Raw genomic sequence first — 15,231 nt, forward strand, 5'->3', positions numbered from 1 at the left:
GAAGAACACCGATTTCATATTAGATACTCTTTTAACCATGAGTTTTATGTATGGTTTCTCTATGTTTTAAATCACAAGGCAATTGCATGATAGTTGTGTGTGCACACGCTTGCTTGAACACTAAGGCAGGAAATACTTCCAGAAAATACCCAATATTTGTTGACAAGAATGAGATAGCAAAGAAAACTACATTTAGTTCATCAACTATATAAATTATGAGATAACTGGCGAATTGTTTGGAATAAAAGAGGATTTTCTTTGTATGTGCGAAGCTGTTGAATTCTCTAACAGCATAAAAGATGAAAGACATTGGAAGAAAATGATAGATTCCAATGCTTCCCTTGCTACCTGTATCAGCAAATGCCCTAATACCTCAAGCAAAGACCCTAACAAGCTAGGCAGCATACCTATGTTTGCATTTTGCATGTTTAAGGCTTGGGAAATTGCCATTGTGTCACATTCTAGTGGCAGTAGTTGTCATCAGGCCTGTGTTTTATTCTGCCATTGCCATCGTAACTTTCCTCTTTCATTAAAACTCTTGGCAGCATTTCATAGAGGCACAGGATTGTGTGTGACTAGTCCACAGTCAGACAGAAGAATCTGTTATTCTTATGAAGTCTTTTTTCTTTGATTGAGAAAAAACATGTGAACTAGCAGTGGATTATTGTACTCCAGAGAAAACAAATCAACATTTACCACCACAACCCAAAACATGGTTTTCCATTCCAAGCATTGATGAAAGCCTTCAGACAGTTGCATAGGGCCATTTGGAGTACTTGTAGCGTCAGGGATGCATGAAGAGCACGAGTAAAAGGTCATGGCAAAGGAATAGTAACCATGATATATGCATTCCACTTTATGCTCAGCCATGTATCACTGGTGAATAATTGGTTACAGAAGTCGCACTTGGAACACGATGGATCATCTTGACTCTTATATGCATCAAATAGACAGGTGGCCATGGTTGAGCTGAACCATGCTTAGCCTTTATCATGATCAGACTGCTAATGCCTACACCAGTGCTGAAGTCCGTGCTTCAAAGCCAAAGCTGGAACTGGAGAGCTGCAGCCATAGCCGAGTAAGAACCAGAGAGCCAGCACTGATACTTGTGCGTTTGCCAAGTCTTTGTTGTTCATGAAACCATCTCCTTTCTGCTAATCCGAGGTTTGACTTAGAACACACCCAGCACAAATGCATTCTCCACAGCAATTGTATATACATTCGCAAACAGCGACAAACACATTCAGGCCCAGTCTGAATGACTGCTCTTTCATCTTCCAAATAGCCAGTAGTACCAACTATGTACTCATTAGGACTCGCTAAACTAACTTCTTTTTAGCTCCCATGGAGCCAGATATTGGCTGCTACCAGATTTCTTTGCCAAAATAGACACCCAAAGCATTAGAGACAATAAGATCTTCGGGTCCTTCAGCTCTGTTCTTTGCACTCTGACAGCATCCAGTGCAACAAACGTTATGGCATCAGTAATACATATCCTCATTTACGCACATTCGGACCCATGCTGTAGCTGCTCGATGTTTTGAGGACTTCCTTGAGCACATATCTAACCTACTTCTGTCCTGGCTGAGGTGTTTAGCATCAATCAATCCCCAACCTCTGCACAACTTGAATTGTGCCACCTTGACCAGACTGTAGGGGCAAATGCAGCCCCATAGGACCAAAAAGGTCTTCAGCCAAGAACCCAAAAGTGGTACAGCTAGGGTCTATGTTGGGAACACACAGCAAAAAACAGAAAACTATAAAACTGAGAACCTAAATACCCTGAGCACAGTTTTGAGCCACTTTTACATACTCCTGTGGACAGTGAATGTCTATACTATCTTACCCTGTGATTAACTCTGATTAACATTCATTTAAAGTTTAGGAGCAAAAGCCATTTATTTAAAATAAGAACCAAAACCTAGTTACTTTTCTCCAGTAGTTCTGGTACTAACAGAACAAAGAATGTTCTCTTCTTGTCCTTCAAAGAGCTCTTCAGTCTGAAACTATGAAGAAACATTCATTGAGAGACTAATTCTTATGAAACTCAATGCACCTGAGACTGACCAGAGTTGCCACCTCCAACTTAAAACTCCACCAAAACTATACACAGCAGTATTGGAAGAATGGTTTGATCTAGAAGAAGCACGACAGTCCCCATATATTCACAGAGGAACCTTAGAGCATCACAAGCACTATTTAAAATTTTCACAGCTTCAAATATAAAATAACCACAGAAGACTTCCATAAACATGATCTGAATAAAGGACTGCAACAATTTCCTGGACTTATGCAAATAAAGACAACGTTCAACCTACTGGAATGGAATATTAAAACATATTTAGCTATCTCCGAATCTGTCCACATGTTTAGGATTTTAATAACTGAATTTATAGAGAGAATTAAGAGCTCACCATACCAACCACTCTGAGCTGACCTATGGCAACTTGCATGGCCTGTGGCATGTAACAATCCATGTACAAGGGTCTGATGATGAATCCACCCTCCGTGAGGCTCATGAAAAGATCTCTGCAGTACTGCATCTCAGTGGTAAGAGGGATCAGGGATGCAAACCAGGTTATTATGTATATCTCTGACATAGGTCCTGCTGCTTGATAATTGTGTTCCTCTCTGGGAGCTGGGCAAAAAGTGAGTTGGGGTCGTATTGGAAGGCAGGGCAGCTCACCATATCAATACCATCAACAAGAGCCCCATATGCAATCACTTGCTCTTGTGAGCCCCAAAATTCCTGTCACCTCCCTCCAAATAGTCTAGACAAGCTATCACCTACCTCCAATGGCCTCTTAATCAACTAGAGGCAGCTCTTTGACAACCTCCAATGGCTGAGCTAATCACCAAGGGCTAGAAAATTGCAACAGGTCTCTCTCCTCTCCTAGCCTCCACGGTGTTGGAATGAGGCTCCATCAGCCCCTAATAGCCTTTCCCTCACTTGTATGGGTAAGTTTTACCAAGTGGCAACCTTCTAATTGCATTTTTCGGCAATTTTCAGCCCAATTAAATCAATTTATAGAATATTAATTCTAAAATTTAATTTAATCATTAATTCTTGCTCAGAAAAACAATTGTACCAACCAACAATTAAATTGGCTAAGCCAATTTGTCACCCAATTGTACCAGCCAACAATTAACTTGGCTAGGCCAATTTGTCACCCAAGTATTCCTTAGCATTTATTAGCCCTTGAAGTGGCATTAATTAATCAATTAATTCCTAGTTCCTAATGTCACCATTGATATTAATGGCTAATTAAATCTTATTGGCCAAAATCTGACACCAAGTACCACATAGTACCTATCAAGGGTAACTTATTATAACTTTTAGCTTTGGCACTCACTGTCTTCTCGAGATCCTTGGCCCGTCATTGTGAAATAACTAACTTGCATATTCACATGTGCATCTCACATTTGCATATTTGATTAACCACTTTATTAGATGCTAAGCAAAGCATCAAATTTTCACATCGCTAAGACACCAAAGCCAAGAGAGGGGACTTCCTAGGATTAGAGGATACAGGTGGGAATCAGCTTATTGTGAAGGCACCAGACAATAGAGCACTACACATAGATCAAGGGGCGATAGTGCTCTTTCCATAAAAGTTGATTAAAAGAGAGTTATGGGGAGTAGTCACTGCACTGAAGTGTGATAAAGAGTATTTTATTGGTGCTTCAGTTGTTGTGGAAACAGATTGCTTGCCTTTGCTTGGCATGATTACTAGCTGTTCGACTCCAAATATAACGATGCTTCGGTGGATTGTTAGAATTTGTTTGTTTTGGGGCACAATATAATAAGTGTCACTTTAGTATGTGTGTGTACCTAGTGTCTTGACATTAAAGTAGTGACACTAGGGACTATAGTTAGTTAACTCTAGTCAATTAGTGGAGGGTTGGTTAGGTCAACCCTTGACCTAAATTAGGTTGTACCTTCACTCTTTCTCTCTCAGTTCAGCAAGTACACTCTACTCTCTTGCTTCATCTCACTCACTGTCACTATCTCGTTTCTCTCTCCTCCATACATAGTTCATGTCTCACACGTTTGGTATTATATCAACTCCCACATGGGTTCCGATTAGCCACCGCCACAACAAATGCCGCTCTGCTCGAGGTCCTACTACCATCAACTCCTACTTGAGCTCTGTGTGAGGATGAGATTTTAAACACCTAAAGACCAATTGTTGACCAACTCTATCCATCAATGCTACATTGCAGAGCCAACAGCACTAGAATCACTAGCACTACGCCTATCAAAACCACCTACTATGCCAAATCCACCACCATCATATCGTTCTACTACACCTGCCTACAATCCTGTGCCGCGTTGTAGCTGTCGAGCGTGGAAGGGATCCACTTCTTCAGACCAAGGAAAGGGCTCGACTGCCTTTTCCTTTGTTGCTTTCTAGTCCAAGTGATGCGGCCATCCCTCACAACTCTCCATTGCTGAAGAGGGAGTGTGAGAGGGTGGTGAGATGGAGCAACTGAGCCTCATCTATGTATGTATACACATGCACAAGTTCTAGAGAGGGACATCCCTAACATATCGACCAAAGTCTGGTGGCAAGTTCAGATCCTAGAGTTTGAATTGAGATCCACGTCCATGATGAGCTAGTTATTTGAGAAAGAGTGGGATTGGCTCCTAGTCCGAGCTCACATGAGGGGACACTTAAGCGGTTTTAGCCAAAGGTAAGGAATCCATTGTCACGTGTTCAGAGGCATTTTTGACAAGATGGTCTTGTATACTACTACAAGAGATTGTTGACCAAGACAAAGATCTATTATGACTCTTCTCTATTGGTACGATCAACATTGACATCACGTTCTCTTAGAGGCACCTTGGTGGTAGCTTGATCACCCACTATACCCGACTCTCTCCTCATTTAGACACAATATCACCTACAAGTTCTATGGAGAGAGGGACAGAAACCAGAGACTCACTTTTATACACATCATTCTCATGTTTGGTATATGGATTCTATTTCTCGAGCACATCTCTGAATTCTCTTCTTTTGTAGTGTTTTTTTGTTGTCTTTCTCTTCTACCTTGTGTTCAATAGTTTATTTCAGCACTTGTCTATGCTTACATTGCTGCACAACTTCTGATAGTATGCTCTTCAAAGGTCTCAAGAGAAGCAAAAGAAGGCAATTGATCACCATAGACATGCTTTGTAGTTTACAAAGGGTGATTATGTATTGCTGCATTTTAAAAAGGCAAGGTTGCAAAAGATGAAAGGTAGAGGATGGTTATATCCAAAGTTGAGTGTGAGATACTATGGGCTCTTTCAAGTGTTGGAGAGGATCAGGGATATTACTTATAGGCTGAAATTACCTCCACTTTTGCAAGCATATGCAGTACATCATGGGTCCAAGTCCTAGGTTTCCTCTAGTTCGTTCAACTTTTCCAAGATTTTCATTTTCATTATTGTTTGTCTTGTTGCCCCATCCAGTCCCTTAAAGGCTTATCTTTATGGTTTTTCTATCTTAGAAAGCAAAGATTTCTCAATGTTAATTCAAAATGCATTAGAGTGCACTATGCATTTTTTATGCCACTCTGGTGACTCACTAGGGGTTGTTGTCTTTCTGCACCGCCAGGAGGCTTTCTCGCATTCCTCGAGATAATAGGGACTTGTGGAACCAACTTTCAACGACACTACAACCTAGAGAGCCCTTCCTTGCTATCACGAGGACGTGAAATTTTATTGCTTTGCTTAGCATTTCATTAAAAGTTAATCAAATGTGCAAATGTGACTTGTACATGTGAGGTGCAAGTTACTTATTTCACAATGTGGAAGCCAAGACCCCAAGTTATCAGTTGATGCCATAGAAACATGAAACGGGGAACGGAAACGGAGGACGAGGATGGGAACAGAGACAAGGATGCCAAACCTAGGAAATGGGGACGTGGGAACGGAAACGGCATTTAATATTCGGTAAGGACAAATCATTTTAAGTTTTAACTTTAAAGATATCATGCATCATTCTAAAACTAGTCATTACAAATTGAATTACAGCTTACATGGCTCAAGAGTTAAGCTATTCAATTATAAAATGCATAATACATATGCCATAAAACAATGAACAATGAATTAAACTTTAAAGCCTAAGCTGAAAGAACATGCCTATGGCCCCATTGCCAAAAAAGTTAAAAGACTATAAATATGAAGTCTAATCTTTGAAAGAACATGCTCATTGCCTCAACAAAGACTACAAATATGAAGTCTAATCTCTAGATTGAAGCAAAATGTGGCATGCCAAATTAGCCCAAAGGGCAACTACAAGACTACAAGTACAAATATAATGTCGCCATGGCACAACGGCCCAAGTGTCACACTATCATCAATGATCATAATATCATATACAATGTACATGTGACATGAGACTCATGATACGCAAACTAAATCAAAGATCATCATCGTGATCTAAGGCTACTCTAGCTGCTCTTGAAGTGTCAACCTCATCATTATGTGTACCATGAACTGCTGCATCTCCCTCAACATCAACATGCGTCTCCTCTTCTTGCTGCATCTCCCACTCTATGAATGGATCAAGCTTTGTTGTCATAGTATTACATGACATCCTCAAATCAGCACTAACAAATACCAAATTGCTTGCCCTCTCCACACCAAGACAGTTCCTCTTCTTTGAAGCAATGTGAATGTATGTACTCCACAATTGCTCCAAACAAGAGAAGCTAGCTGACTCACTCAAAATACGGATGGCTAGTTGTTGCAACTCAGGACCATCCGAACCATAGTCCTTCCACCACAAAATTGCCCCAATCTTACAAGGATCCTCCTATGCATCCACACAATTTAAAAAACCCCGAAAAATCTTATAACATGAACGTTGGTCTTTGATCCTTTATCTAGTGCCATGATTAGGCACTAGACGAGATAATATAAGTCTCCATGCATCCATAGCCTCAATGTCATTCTCCTGACCCTTGCCCTGAAACTCAAGCTCCACAACAAATGCAATCGAATACATGGGTGAGCTATAGGAGTTCCACCTCGTCACAACTAAATGGCGTATCTCCTTATATGCCTCATCATTTGGTGCCAAGTCCTGCAGATTTTCATCCAGTCTATCCATAGTCTCATATACCTTGTTAATGCAAGGTCACATAGCATCCATAACTCTCAATAAATACATAACAGGTTATACCACAACATCTATCCGCCTTACATCATCCCAAAAAGTGGAGTTATTTGCTTTCTCCAAGCATAAGATACTAGTGGCCGTAAAAAGTGGAGTTATTTAAGGAGCTTTGTCTATGTGCAACATGTGGCGTTGTTGATACCATGGCCAATGCAATGCCTACAGTAGGTGTGGAAGTAGCACTTCCTGATACTGATCCTGCTCTAGACACATCTAATGAGGATGGTGCCACAAAAGTTGTCGGGTTAACAGCAACACGTCATGGTCTAGACGCAAGATAAGCTTGTTGACCTGCTACACAGCCACTAGTTCCATATTTTGAAATTTAAGGAACTTTGAAATTGGTATATTTTAAATATTTACGAAGTATATTTTAAATATTTATGGCCACTAGTTCCAAGCATATTTTAAATATTTACGAAGCAATTGGTATTCCATATTTTAATATTTAAGAAACTTTGAATTTTTAAAATTAATAAAAATTCGAAATAAAAAATCTTGTTCCAATGGATTACCTTATTTGCTCCACTAGTTCGCTTGTATGGACAAAGTTTACAAGCCCATGGTCGAGATTCTCCATCACTCAATGGGTAGTCAACATTTACTTCTTCCCACCATGACCAATCATCGAACCTTCTTCCTCGGCCACCAACATGACGAACGGGCGGGAAGATGAAGCCATTTTAGGCTGAAAACTAAACTAAAAATGGCTGAAAAAAAGCCTAAAGGATTGGCTGCTGCAAAGAGACTTGAGAGAAGGGAGAAGGCTCACGACTCGAGTGAGGGAGAAATTGAGAACTTAGAACTTAGAAGAGAGAAGGAAAAAGAAGAGAAGGGAGAAGGAAGAAGGAAGAAGAGAAGAGGAGAAGAATGGAGAAGAGAGAGAAGAGGAAAGTAGATGAAGAAGGAAGAAGAAAGTGAGAAATTGGAGAAGAGAAAAGAGAGATGAGGAGCCTGGAGGTGATGGTGCTGGCAGTTGCAAGCAGCGGGAGTAGACTAGGGGACTCGAGAGGCTGGAGGCTGGAGCAAACCAAACTGGGACAGTAGACTAAACGCAAACACCGCCAAACATAACTTATTACAACTTTTGCCTTTGGCATCAACCATAGAAACATGAAACGGCCGGAACGAACCCTCGGCACACCAAAATGTTGTCCCTGATACCAATCCGCCCCAAACGCGTCCCCAAAGTATGAAACATATTCCCTATCCCGTTTCAGACAAGGAACGTAGCAAGGAATGCAATTCCTTATTTGAAACATGACAGGGAACACCACGTTTTGCCCCCCACCCCTATGTTAATGGCCACTAATGTCAATGGCAATAACATTAGAGACTATGCATTAATTAATTAATTAACTAATGCCAGTCTAAGGGCCCATAAATGCTCAAGGATACTTGGAAGACAAATTGGTGTAGCCAATTTAATTATTGGCTAGTGGAATTATTTTTTTGGACACTAGAATAATTATTAAATTACTTTTTAGAATTAATCATTTCAAAATTAATTTAATCAGCTGAATAATACTGAAAAATGGAATTCGAAGGTTGCCACTTGGCAAAACTTGCCTATGCAAGTGGAAAAAACATTTTTGGGGGCTGGTGGAAGTCTATTCTAACCATTTTTTATCTATTCAATTTCTCTCTCCCCCCCATCCATGGAGTTTCATCCACCTTAGCTGTGCTAATCTCCACTCCTGAGCTCCTCCATCCAACAATGACTTAGATCTTGGAAGATAGAGAGCCTACCACTCTTGAGGAGCCTTTGGCACAAGATGCGTGGTGCTATGTAGGATTAGCTTAATTCCATCGAGTGCAATGGGACTTGGAAGCTGGGTTTGTTGAGCTGACATACGCTTTAAAACTGATTAGCATTTTTAAACAACCCCAAAATATGCTTAATTAATGAAGAACGCAAATATGGTGTGTGGTTCGAGAAAGTTTCACTAGTCCCCCAAAACCCTAATTTTTTTAGGCACCCTTCAACATCTATAAATAGACAAGCTACCCACCATTCACGCTTATCCTTTTGAACAGGTTTCTTACTCTATCGTGCAGATTTCAGCCATCAGCCACCTATCATCTATTGTCTAGCCATCACTGACTGCAGCCCATCACTATCCAGCCCTAGGCAGCCTGTTTTCAACCATTGCCCTGCTGTTTGGAGGTCTCTATCTGCTATGTCATCATAGCACCTAATTAACCTGCGTTTTCAGCATCTGGGACCAAGAGACATGTTGCTACCATCTCTCCCACTGGGTCACTGCTGCAATACCTGCATTTTTGCTATCCAACAAGCCGTCTACATCAACAAATATCTCATCAGTAGGGGGTCCTTCACCACTTCCCAGTAGATAGTGAAGAAGGCCTTAGAGAGGCCATCCTCTCCCGGGCATTTTAGCCCGTTGTGTATGGAAAGCCTCCTCTAGTTCCTTCTCTGTGAAGGGGGCTAGGACGGAGCGTCCCATCTCCTCTGAGACGAGGGATGGGATGTGATCCCAGACCTGTTGTCTACATCGCTATCCTGTAGCTGAGGCTGTCTCCTGCTGGAAGAGGTGACTGTAGTAATCGGTGGCAATCTCCATCACCTCATCTGGACTAGAACGAGTCCTCCCATACTAATCTCGCAGGCTACATATCTACTCTCTTGAGGTGCTAGGCTCGTGCACCTGGAAAAACTCCTTGGACATCGTGTCTCCCTTCCGCACCCAAAAAGTTGCTGAGGTGCGGAAAGAGAACTCAAAGCGCCTGTCGTCTAGGCCAGCAATGGCTGCTCGCACGCGCAAGGTCCCTCCGGAGTGCTCTCTCCTCCTCCCAACTCTTCTGCCTGGCTTGTATGGCTGCCTCTTGGCAGATTCTGCTCAACTCGGCTAGGATCTCTGCAACCTCCTTTGCAATCCGGCCCTTCCTGCCCCACTCCCTGGTCCAAATCTTCTCTATCTGTCTCGTCATCCTCCCTCCTATAAATCGGGTCCAAGATCCGACAGGATCGTGTGTCTAGGGCAAATGCTGGGGGATCTAGTGTCAAGAGAGCCGGGCAATGATGGACAACGTGATGCTTGCCAACTGCCCAATCTAGCCTGCACAAGAGCCTCCCCCCTCTTTCACATAAAACCTGTACAACCGCTCCAACATGGCTCCACCTAGCCGCCTGTAACCCCAAGAGAAGTCCAGGATCTCTTCCTCCTGCAAAAGGCAAGGTCTCTCCAGGCATCGCGTGCTCCTACTGCCAATAGAAAGACCTCCCATGCCTCCTGCTCCTCCCCGGCCATACCTTGGTAGTTTCTGCCTCTGCCCTACTGGTTCTCCAAAGCCTCCAGGTTGTTGAGGTCTCCTCCAACAATCCAGGAATCCACCTTTGGGAGTCCCTCTGCGATCTCCACCCAGAACATGCTGCATGCCCTAACCTCCGTAGAGGCATAGACATTGAGGACTCCAAGGTACGAGTCCCTAATATCCAATCTAATCCATAGAACCCTCCCTGCCACTATTGTCCCAAGGTCTCATACACAGGCGGTGAGACTCGCGCCAATAAAGGTGCACACACCTCCACTCCTACAGTGGGCACCTATGGCGTGCTCCCAATAGGTGTGCGAGCTGCCCGGGAGCACCTTCCCTACCCGCTGGGCCTGGGTGGGAGTGAGCTTGTGCTCCTGTAGGAGTAAGATATCGATCCGTCTGGCAAGGGCAGGCTGCAGCTCCTGTTGAACAATCAACTTTCTAGAACCACATGCCCCATTGTAGTGGAGACTATTCACATTCCAGGATGCAAGGTGTAGGCTCATGGGGAAACCTGCGACTGACTGAACAGCAGGCATTTGTTCAGTGTGGAAGCTGCTGATGAGGAGGAAAAACTATGGGGCATGCAAGTACGCTTTGCCGAAGGTTTGGACAGCGAACTCCAATCCCCCATGGTGGCCCTCAGCCAAACCATAGGGGTAATAGATGCTCCAAGTAGTACTATCAATGCATCTATCAACCATGCTGAGAGTCGTGGCTCTGTGCAATGGTAGAAGCGGGCCGCCTGTGCTAGGGGCCACTTAATCACATCCCTCAGAGCTCTCCACTGTGGGGGGGCTCGAAAGATAATGCTCAAATGTGGTACCTCAGCACTAGCCCACCAATTAATGTCCATCATGCAACCAAGCCACAATATGCATTACTTGCTAATTAGCCTCTTAAACACCCCCAAAACACACTAAAAATGCTCTTCTAGAGTAAAACCCTAAAACGGGGAGCGGTTCGAGAGAGTTCAATGGAAACCCTAAAACGGGGAGCAATTCGAGAAAGTTTAGTGGAAACCCTAATTTTTGGAGCGCCCTTCCACATCTATAAATAGACAGGCTGCTCCCATTCAGCCATCATCCTTGTTTTGCAAGTTACACCAGCCCACACACCCTCTGCTGCTGTTGGAGCCCGGTTTCCAGCCTGCAGCCCGCCTCCATCTGCTGTCCAGCCATCATCGACTGCAGCCACATCATCTTCAGCCTGTCCATTGTTGTAGGCAACAGCTCTCAGCAGCTGGCGACTGCTCCAAACTGTCCCAGACTGCTGTTCAACCTGTTGTCCATCATCTCCAGGGTCAGCCAGCCTGCCTTTTCAGCATTGCAGGCCCTGACACTCTCAGACACTGTTTCAGCCTGCTGTTTACAACAGACTGTGCACAGTTTCCAGCCCCCGATCAGTGGTACACTGCTGCGTTTACCAGTTTCCAACCTCGAGACTGCTGCGTTTTGGTGACAGCCTGCTGCCATTCACTATTCAGCACTCCTACACTCCGACTGATGATCACAGACTTGGGATCTGTCTTCGGTGGACGTCACACTCCGACATTGCTTTGCCCTTGAGCACACTGTACACTCTTACATTCATTTACAGCATTCATTCACTTCAGAGTTGTGTTCTCTCTCTAGCTTCTTCTGTTTGTGTTTGAGTTTTGAGTTTTGCATTTAGGGTTTGAGTTTTGCCCTCTGTGTCTGTGTTTGTGTCTTTGTGTTTCTGTCGTGGTCATACACTCTGTGTGTCCTCAGTGCAAACCCTAGCAGTCTTCTTAACATGGTATCAGAGCCGGTGCTCTTGTAAAGAGTATCCTGCGGATATTGTTGAGAGCTAGTCTTTGTGCAAGGCACACAATACGACTCGTAACCGAATCACAATGTCCCAGACACCTTCTCCAGTTCCTATGATGTCTTATCAGGCTTCTCCATCATTGGAGGCCCTGAGACGGCATTATGGACTTGGTGAGGAGGACGACACTCCACCTTTACCAAATTTCACTAACATGACAGAGGAGGACTTTGAGGAGTACTATCGCAACAAGTACGGTGATGTTTACACCCCTACCAGTTTTGCTACCACATTCGGATCGGTTGGTGAGGCTAGCCACCTCTCCGATCATGGAGGACATATGGCATTCGGAACGTCTAGTGATCCATCTTCATCATCTCCGCCAGGTCCAATGTCAGGTTTGTACAATTCTTTTGTATTGTATGAATCAGAACCCTCGCCTGTTTCTTCTTTTGAGGTACAGGATCCGGATGGCTTTGCGTATGTGAACTTCAATAGAGGGGGCTCACGAAGCAGACGAAATTCAGGTATATCTACAGCTTCTGTTTCATTTGAGCATATTACACACTTCTCACTTCCCTCCTATCCCACCCTCTTCTATATCACACCTTGATCATCTCTCATCATCTTTCCAAAATCTTGGATTATACTCCACATCTGCATCACACACCCTTAAGGGTTGGATCTACCATCTTTGCTCCTAGCACCTTTTCCTTCTCCAATCCATTCTCTACCTCTTTGCACCATGGTACTTCGTTAGGGGGAATGCCACCCTTTAACACAATGCCTCTCACCCTTCAGCAAATGAGCACATCCATCACTCCTGGGTCGACTGTGATGGGCATCCCCCTCACTATCCCCAGCTTCACATCTTCCATGACCACTCATACGTAGGGGTTTCCATCCTCAGCTTATGGTACGTCTTCACACTCTCCTTGGGTTACACTTACATAGGGATTCCCATCTGCTCACCGTGTTCCCGTCCCACCTCCTTGGGTTCCTCATGTGGCTACCATGCCCATGCCTAGTCAACCCATCCCTACCTATGGATCCACCTTGCACACTACATGCATGCCTGGTGGACACTTTGGGGCCCATTCCCAAGTGTACTCCACTCCCCCATCCTACCCCCACTACATTTTTCACACTATCCATCTCCGAGCACTACCACTCCTGTTGCAACGGCCAAGAATGCCTTCATGGATAAGACATGTTTTAACGGGTCAAATTTCACTACTTGGTCGAATTTCATGCAACAAGTGCTTGAGTATCAGGGTCTTTGGAACCTCGTCATTGGTCTAGAGCCTATGCCGGACCCTCGACTAGCTCATCCTGACTACATCCGTCAATGGAGAGTCCGCAATGCTACAGCCAATGTTGAGCTGATGCAGGGATTGCTTCCTGAGTTCACTCTCAATTGCAATACTTCCCGCTCGCGTCAAAGCGTTGGAGTCACCTTCTCGACCGCTATGCGGCTCGTGATCGTACTCGGCACATCAATCTCGACTTTGAGCCTCAAGAGTTCTCTCTTAAGGAAGGGGATAATCTGAAAGTCAAGCTGGCTGATTATAGGCGGTTACTTGCCGAGTTCGCCACTACTGGCTCTCCAAAGTCAGATGACAATCAGGTTACATTCTTCTTGAATAAGTTGCCTGCAAAATACTTCAATTTCATTCAACACATCATCTCCCAACCTCGATTGCCAACCTTCTACGAGTTTGAGTGCCATTTCTTGCGTTACGCAAGGCTGCATGATCAAGTCCACAAGAAATCCTCATCACAGCCTTATTCAGAGCAAAGGGGGTTGGTTGCTTCTTCTTCGGGAGGGAAAACCACCAATGGCAAGAACTCGCTAGATGCGAAGGCAAGCCAATCAAAGGGTGACTCCTCTTCCTCCGATGGAACCAAAGAATCAAGACCTATTTGGCAGCAACTCCCTAAGAAAAACCAGTTTTGCACACACTACCAGAAAGCAAGCCATGTGGACGAGGAGTGTCGCTCCAAGGCCCAAGGTCTTCCACCTAAAAAGCCTCAGCAGACCGCTACGACTTCACAATCCAGTGGGGCTACGCCTTCCGCTGCTGCCCCATCTGCTTCTCCAGTCCCCACAACGACTGCTAGACATGTGGCACCCGGACAACATCAACAGCCATCCTTCTCTACTCCTGAAGGATTGGTTGATTGGTCTGCAGGTTCTGATCTCGTTGCACTTCATGCATCTATCTCACCTTTCTCCCCACCTCATCATGCGTTCCCTTGGCAGAGCCCTGCTACTGGACGTACACGATGGTGGCCACCTTCTTAGACTAGCATGTCTCTAGGTCCTTTTGGATACCCTAGGTCAATCTAGCATTCATTTTTCACACTCTTAGAGTCAGCCCCATAGGATTTTTGTCTCTACATTTTAAGTCTTCCGCTGCATTTACTCACACACACATACACATTTGCATCTTTGCACTTGTTCCTTCAATTAGCTTTTCATTTTTGTTTTGTTTTGTTTTTGGAGCATCTCACTACTGACCTCTATGATTGCCGACTTTGATCTCCTTTGCAGGTTTTGTTTTCAGTATAGGGCTAACATACAAGTTTGCCCAGTCCTACCTGGGTTGGAGACTTGGGATGCGTGTTGTTTCATTATCCTTGGAGTTTTGCTCTTCTACCAGTATGGAGACTTCCCCTCCCGAGGCAGATCGTGCAGCATCTCTCTTGATGCTATCATGGCGGTGACTTCTACCTAGCTCTTCTAGCTGGGATGCTTCCTCCTCTTCATTCCTTATGGTTCTCGGCACCACATGAAGACCGACATCAGGCTCCTCTTCCTTCTTCAGCATCTACATCCAAGTTGAGAGGGGGTTCCTACCCTTCTTGGTATTCTACAGGCTTCAGCACTTTGTCTTCGACATCGGCTTCTCCCCCCCTGTTGTACCTTACCCTTTGTATCTACATCCAGGTTGAGAGGGGTTTCCTACCCTTCTTGGTATTCTACAGGCTTCAGCAC

General features: G+C 44.2%; 1 protein-coding gene across 2 annotated transcripts in view; it reads right to left on the reverse strand.

Moving 5' to 3' along the window:
• Positions 1-272: 272 nt before the first annotated feature.
• Positions 273-15,231, reverse strand: part of LOC148042138 (putative pentatricopeptide repeat-containing protein At3g01580) — a 34,613-nt gene continuing 19,654 nt past the window's right edge. Inside the window, exon 3 of one of the 2 annotated variants that reach the window (XM_087685601.1) lies at positions 273-1,151. The gene's annotated coding sequence lies outside the window, so the exon portion shown is untranslated. Of the gene's footprint in view, positions 1,725-15,231 lie in introns of both variants that reach the window. The other variant, XM_087685599.1, reaches the window with a different exon arrangement.

Source organism: Lygodium microphyllum, chromosome 1 (assembly GCF_053477565.2).
Source record: "Lygodium microphyllum isolate KBCC chromosome 1, Lygodium_microphyllum_v1.1.10, whole genome shotgun sequence".
NCBI lineage: Eukaryota > Viridiplantae > Streptophyta > Polypodiopsida > Schizaeales > Lygodiaceae > Lygodium > Lygodium microphyllum.